The sequence below is a fragment of the Bombina bombina genome, chromosome 7 (genome assembly GCF_027579735.1).
Source record: "Bombina bombina isolate aBomBom1 chromosome 7, aBomBom1.pri, whole genome shotgun sequence".
Lineage (NCBI taxonomy): Eukaryota > Metazoa > Chordata > Amphibia > Anura > Bombinatoridae > Bombina > Bombina bombina.
Genome location: NC_069505.1, coordinates 31641621 through 31649722, shown reverse-complemented (window position 1 = coordinate 31649722; position 8102 = coordinate 31641621).

The window sequence follows — 8102 nt, the reverse complement described above, 5'->3', positions numbered from 1 at the left end:
TGATCAATGTAATTTAACACTTGTCACGGATACCAAACTGCCAAGGTCACCCTTCCTTCAATATTGGATTACTTTGTGCCCCAAATAGTGATGTCGCAAACTGAAATTTTTCCGTTCGCGAACGGCGAACGCGAACATCCAAAACTGTTCGCGAACCGGGCGAACCGTCATTGACTTCAATAGGCAGGCGAATTTTAAAACCCACAGGGACTCTTTCTGGCCACAATAGTGATGGAAAAGTTGTTTCAAGGGGACTAACACCTGGACTGTGGCATGCCGGAGGGGGATCCATGGCAAAACTCCCATGTAAAATTACATAGTTGATGCAGAGTCTGGTTTTAACCCATAAAGGGCATAAATCACCTAACATTCCTAAATTGTTTGGAATAACGTGCTTTAAAACATCAGGTATGATGTTGTATCGATCAGGTAGTGTAAGAGTTACACCCGCTTCACGGTGACAGACCAAACTCCCCGTTTAACGCACCGCAAACAACCGCAAACAGTCCATTTGCACATCCACGAGATAGATAGATTTGATAGATACATAGATACATAGATTAGATAGATAGATAGATCAATAGATGCAATATACATTTGATAGATACGATAGATAGATGATAGATAGATAGATAGATAGATTTGATAGATAAATAGATAGATTTGATAGATATATAATTTCCCAGACAGAGAATTACAAGACGTGCGGTCTGGGACCCATGGTAAGGTTCCCAGAGGCAGTTGCGGAGCCAAGGGACGTGTATATGGCATGGATTTTAGGAACCGGGAGATGGAAAAAGATGCTTGGTCGGTCCTCCTACTTCAAATTTGGGGCACTGCGTGTGCAATCTACTGTGCCACCAGATATGAGTGGTGTGTTCAGTAGTACTATTCTGATCAGTTTAATACCTGTTACGCCCCCTATCAGGGGACGTGTATAAGGCATGGATTTTAGGAACCGGGAGATGGAAAAGGATGCTTGGTCGGTCCTCCTACTTCAAATTTGGGGCACTGCGCGTGCAATCTACTGTGCCACCAGATACCGTGGGGAAAAAAAGTATTTAGTCAGCCACCAATTGTGCAAGTTCTCCTACTTAAGAAGATGAGAGAGGCCTGTAATTTTCAACATAGGTATACCTCAACTATGAGAGACAAAATGTGGAAACAAATCCAGACAATCACATTGTCTGATTTGGAAAGCATTTATTTGAAAATGATGGTGGAAAATAAGTATTTGGTCAATATCAAAAGTTAATCTCAATACTTTGTTATATATCCTTTGTTGGCAATGACAGAGGTCAAACGTTTTCTATAAGTCTTCACAAGGTTATCACACAGTGTTGCTGGTATGTTGGCCCATTCCTGCATGCAGATCTCCTCTAGAGCAGTGATGTTTTGGGGCTGTCGCTAGGCAACACAGACTTTCAACTCCCTCCAAAGGTTTTCTATGGGGTTGAGATCTGGAGACTGGCTAGGCCACTCCAGGACCTTGAAATGCTTCTTACGAAGCCACTCCTTCATTGCCCGGGCGGTGTGTTTGGGATCATTGTCATGCTGAAAGACCCAGCCACGTTCCATCTTCAATGCCCTTGCTGATGGAAGGAGGTTTGCACTCAAAATCTCAAAATAGATGGCCCCATTCATTCTTTCAAGTACATGGTTCAGTCGTCCTGTTCCCTTTGCAGAGAAACAGACCCAAAGCATGATGTTGCCACCCCCATGCATCACAGTAGGTATGGTGTTCTCTCTCCTCCAAACACGACAAGTTGTGTTTCTACCAAACAGTTCTACTTTGGTTTCATTTGACCATATGACATTCTCCCAATCCACTTCTGGATCATCCAAATGCTCTCTAGCATACTTCAGACGGGCCCGGACATGTACTGGCTTAAGCAGGGGGACACGTCTGGCACTGCAGGATCTGAGTCCCTGGCGGTGTAGTGTGTTACTGATGGTAGCCTTTGTTACATTGGTCCCAGCTCTCTGCAGGTCATTCACTAGGTCCCTCCGTGTGGTTCTGGGATGTTTGCTCACCGATCTTGTGATAATTTTGACCCCACGGGGTGAGATCTTAAGTGGAGCCCCAGATCGAGGGAGATTATCAGTGGTCTTGTATGTCTTCCATTTTCTAATTATTTCTCCCGCAGTTGATTTCTTCACACCAAGCTGCTTGCCTATTGCAGATTCAATCTTCCCAGCCTGGTGCAGGTCTACAATTTTGTTTCTGGTGTCCTTCGACAGCTCTTTGGTCTTCACCATAGTGGAGTTTGGAGTGTGACTGTTTGAGGTTGTGGACAGGTGTCTTTTATACTGATAACAAGTTCAAACAGGTGCCATTAATACAGGTAATGAGTGGAGGACAGAGGAGCCTCTTAAAGAAGAAGATACAGGTCTGTGAGAGCCAGAAATATTGTTTATTTGTAGGTGACCAAATACTTATTTTCCACCATGATTTGCAAATAAATTCTTTCCAAATCAGATAATGTGACTGTCTGGATTTGTTTCCACATTTTGTCTCTCATAGTTGAGGTATACCTATGATGAAAATTACAGGCCTCACTCATCTTCTTAAGTGGGAGAACTTGTACAATTGGTGGCTGACTAAATACTTTTTTTCCCCACTGTATGAGTGGTGTGGTTTTTGAAGCCACAGTGTAGCACCAGAGGCCAGAAAAATTTGGCATGTATTGTACACATGCCTGAAAACTTAGGTGTAGCCCTTCCTGTTGAACATTTGCACCTGTATACATTCTGCAGGAGAAGTTGCCTAGGCAACTATTAGACTGGTTGGTCATGTGATCAAGTGAAACTGAAAGAAGAGTGTAAGACACAGGAGGAAGCAGACATGTCAGAGCAGTGAAGGTGTGTGTGAGGCCTGGCTGTGTGAGAGCTGCAGACTTCATCTTGTAAAGTAACAGCATTCCTCTGCTGATTTAGTGTATGCTGCCAGCTGCAGTCTGTCCCTGTTAGAGAGCTGTGGAGAAGAATGCCGACAAAGTAAATGACTGTCAGACCTTGGAGTTTTCTTTCAGCCTGTGCAGAATCCTGTCAGTGGTAAGAAGTATCCTCTTTCCTTGTCATACTGACAGGGCATTCTGTCCATCACATAAACTTATAAACAGCTCTTCCTGTGGATTGCAGTTTCCTATGAGCTGCAACTGTTTAAATGCATGTGGATTACCTTAAAGGGCCCCAACATTTATGTGCACCAACTGGTACCCATCAGCCATTAGGGTGAAGCCTGAGGGTGGGTTCGCAGGTGGTTTGGGAGGGTGCTGGGCCTGGTTAGAGAGAGTCGGTGTGTTAGTTAGCCACTGTATTTCTTGCCTTATTTTTATTTACCATAATCCTTTAATACATGTTCATACTGTTTTACTGTTATTACTGTGTGTGTTGTAGTTATTTATTATGTTCCTGTCTGGGAAACCCATTCTTGCCCTGGATGCCCAGTCAGGTGGAGGCACTGCCACAGTCATTTACCCCAACTCCCAGGTAGCGGAGACTCAGGATCAGCCTGCAGAGCACATGGAGGTAGCTGGGGTAAAGACCCACAGGGGTAATTGTGGGCCTAGGCCAAACCCTGTTACATTTGGAGGCACTGCTGAGATAAATTGGGGTACACCCAGTAAGGATCCGTTAATTCCCCGGCCCACACTCCCATTTGTAACAGATTGGGCCCAGCAACAGAAGGTACCATTGCATCATGCAGTGATGATATGCCAGGTACCTCCCTATAGTGAGATAAAACATGTCACCAAGTGCGTAGAGATTATACTGGGAATAGAGATGGCTACCATCAGAGACATCTTGCATGATTCATACGGTCAAACTTACATGTTAGTATATTCCCATGCAGATTTGAGAGGCCGTCATAGGCCTACATGTCTATACCTTCTTGAAACAGCTCCTGAAGGATGTCGCTTAGTGTACGCTCTCCCTGATAAGGAGGAAGGGGTTACACTGCAGCAACCCTCCACTATAGGCCAAAGAGACTTTAATGTATCAAGTTATTCCCAGATTCTGTCCCCTTTGTCAGAGAAACCCCCCAGGAGATTACGGTTACCCCTGTAGAGACTGGAGCCATCCCCAAACGAAATGTCTACTTTTCCAGTGTGCAAGGGACAACTGCCCCTAAGACCCCAGATCTAGTGGTTCCCTCATCTCCAACATCCCCAAAACCAGGCGATTCCCTATTGAGAACCACAAGTTCAGGAGAGAGTAACATATCTGAAATACTGCAAAAACTCTCAGAAGCCATAGTAACAGCTACCCATACCCACAGTTACCGTAAGCTGAAAGTGTTTTCTGGGAATCAACCTGTTCCTGCCGGGGAGGAACCCTTTAAGGCCTGGAAGGATAATGCTGTACAATTATTGGAAGAATGGTCTTGTACGGATAAGATAAAAAAACAACGGATAATGGAGAGTCTTCGTTTCCCAGCTACGAATATGATAAGGCTGTTTAGGGGAGTGAATGAACAAGCTACCGCACAAGATTACCTGAAAGTTTTGCAGGATGCGTATGGAAAATCTGAGGACTCTGATGATCTATTAATCAAGTTCCTAGCCACTAAACAGAAGGAACATGAGAAAGCTTCAGACTATATCAATCGATTACAATTGTCACTGGGAAAACTGTTTCATAATGGAGCAGTCACTGCATCTGAGTTGGATGCTCGACTATCCAAACAAATTCAGAAGGGAGGCCTTAGCAATGATCCAGTCATGATCATGTTAAGAGTTAAGTTGGATGATCAAGTCTTGTCCTATTCCACACTGATCCGAAAATCAAAAATACTGGAGAACCAAATGTCCCCATCTCCTCCACAAAAAGGAAATTCTTCTAAAGCTGCAGATAAAGAGGATATGGAACTGTTCGTCCTTAAAAAAAAGGTAGCTGAATTAGAATTATTGTCTAAGTCATCGCCAAGAAGAACAGATTATTCTCCTACCAGGAGGCAGCACGGCAGGGAGACCACAGGAAGGTTATTCCCAGAGGAACAGTCCCCCCGAGGGAACTGTTTTAAGTGTGGAAAATCAGGGCATTTCAAGCGGGAGTGTCCCACTAATTCATCAGATACAGAAGTGGATGTGCTAGCTATTGAGCTGGAGGAGGCTCAAGCTACCAGTCCTTTCAGGAAAAGAGGAAAAAGAACCACACCCATATTATCTGTGGGGGCCAAGATTGGGCCCAAATCTCTGATACAGTTACAAATAGAAGATATTCATGCCTCGGCCTTGTTAGATACTGGATCCCAGGTCACCATCATTAATAGAGACTTCTATGACCATCATCTAAAACATATTCCCCTGGAGCCAGCAGGAGAGTTGCAGTTGTGGGGAGTGGGATCTCAGGCCCAGCCTGTAGAGGGATGTATAAGAGTGACAATAACAATCCCACAGTTAAACACAGGAATGATCTGCCCTATGGAATTGGAAGCTCTTGTATGCTCCATGAAGAAAACAATGTGCGCCCCAATAATTTTGGGTACCAACGCAAGAATGGTGCAGGACATGTTCAGGGCCTACCTAACTGAAGTGGGAGATGTATCTCTAACCAGACTGATGGAAGTCAGCCCTGTTCTAGGGAAAGAATGCTATCGACTAGCCCTACAAGCTAGACCAGGATCATGCCACTACTCGGGGAAAGAACCTTTATTTGTAAGGCCTGGAGAGACTAAGACTCTACGAGCCATAGCATCTATGCACCATGAAATATCAGGAGGAACCAGGCAATACCTCACTGAGTCCTTGCCTGAGGAGGATGCAAAAAAAGGGTGGACTCTCATACCTGAGGTGAAAGACTGGTGGAATCACTGGTGTAAAGATTTTCCCATAATGATAAGAAACTTAACACCCACAGAGATCAGAATTGATCGTCACCAGAAGATTGGTGCGATTCACTTGTTGGACCAAGTCTCTTCAGTAATGTCTGTAAAGGCAGAACAGGGACGTGATCATGAAGGACCTATAGTTTTTGAACTGGAAGATTCTCCTCTACCACCAAAGTGGAGAGATAGCCTCCGATCCAAATTAGCTACTCGAGAGAAAGTTTTCTCCAGGAAAGAAATGGATGTGGGATGTGCAAAGAGTGCCACACATGCTATCAGACTTTCTGACCCAGCTCCTTTCAGAGAAAGATCAAGGAGAATACCCCCTCGAGATGTGGAAGATGTCCGGGATATACTCAAACAGATGGAAGAATCTGGCATTATTAAAGAGTCCAGAAGTCCATATGCCTCACCCATAGTGGTAGTTAGGAAAAAAGAATGGCACAGTCCGGCTTTGCATAGACTATCGGACTTTAAACAAAAGGACTGTGCCAGATCAATATACTCTGCCACGGATAGAAGATCTGCTAGATGCCCTTTCTGGAAGCCAGTGGTTCAGCGTCCTGGACTTGAGGTCTGGGTATTATCAGGTACCCATGAAGAAGGAGGATCAGGAAAAGACAGCTTTCATCTGTCCCTTGGGATTCTACGAGTTTACCAGGATGCCCTAAGGGGTCACTGGAGCTCCCGCCACCTTTCAAAGGCTGATGGAGAAGACTGTGGGGGATATGTATCCCAAAGAGTGCCTAGTCTATCTTGATGACCTCATAGTGTTTGGAAGGACACCAGAAGAGCACGAACAGCAATTGCTGAAGGTGTTGGATCGACTCCAAGCAGAGGGTCTGAAATTATCAATAGACAAATGTCGATTTGCCCAGAACTCTGTTACATATGTAGGTCACATTGTTTCCGCACAAGGTGTGACAACTGACCCGACCAAAATTGAAGCGGTGATAAACTGGCCAAGGCCAGATAACATCAGTGAGCTGCGCTCATTTCTTGGATTCTGCGGTTACTACCGGAGGTTTGTGAAAGACTATTCAAAGATTGCTCGAGAGCTACACAACCTGTTAAAGACTACCTCAGCTATAGAGGGTGTTAAGGCGCCAAGTCCTAAAGACTCCTTCGGAAAGAAATGGACCTCAGGATGCGAAGAAGCCTTCTTAATCTTGAAGAAAAGACTCACAGAAGATCCTGTATTGGCATATTCAGATCCCGAGAAACCATATGTGCTCCATGTTGATGCCAGTATGGAAGGCCTAGGGGCCGTATTGCATCAGAGCTACCCAGAAGGGTTAAGACCAGTGGCCTACATAAGTAGAAGTCTAACTGGTGCAGAGAAAAACTATCCGGTCCATAAGCTAGAATTCTTGGCGCTCAAGTGGGCAATTGTGGACAAGTTACATGACTATTTATATGGAGCAACATTCGAGGTAAGGACGGATAACAATCCGCTTACTTATATTCAAACAACAGCAAAGCTGGATGCCACAGGGCATAGGTGGCTGGCAGCATTGTCAAACTATAGTTTCAGCCTTAAATACAAGCCAGGCCCTAAGAATGTCAGTGCGGATGCTCTGTCCCACAGACCTGGACTTCCTCCTCATGAAGAAAAGGAGGAATGGGAAGAAATCCCTGTGCCTGGGGTAGGAGCCCTGTGCCAAACATATGTAGTGGCTGAGAGGCAGGATGAGTTCTCTGAACTCAGAGGAATAGACTCCATATGTCACTCCCCAGAAGCCGTACCAGAGGTATTCTGTGCTCCAGCAATGCTCCAACAGTGGTCTCACATAACCAATGAAGACAAGAAGAAAGCCCAGTCACAGGACTGGTATATAGGTACAGTCCTCAAGGCAATGAGAGCCAAGAACCCTAAATTACTGAGCTCCCTTCCCATTGGACAAAGAAATTTGTACCGGAGAGAATGGAGTAAACTACATCTAGAAGATGGAATCCTTTATAGAATTATAAAATACCATGACCACCCTGGTCGAAAGCAGCTAGTGTTACCTCATAGATATCGGGGAATGGTCCTGAGAGCTCTCCATGATCAACATGGGCATCTTGGGGTAGAAAAGACCTATGGCCTGGTACAAGACCGGTTCTATTGGCCTCGCATGAGAGAACATGTTGAACATTATGTGAAGACCTGCAGAAGATGTATTCAGAGAAAGACTCTGCCTGTGAGAGCTGCCCCTATGGGCCACCTGAGAAGTACAGGACCCCTGGATCTTGTGTGCATGGACTATCTATGTATTGAGAATGATACTAC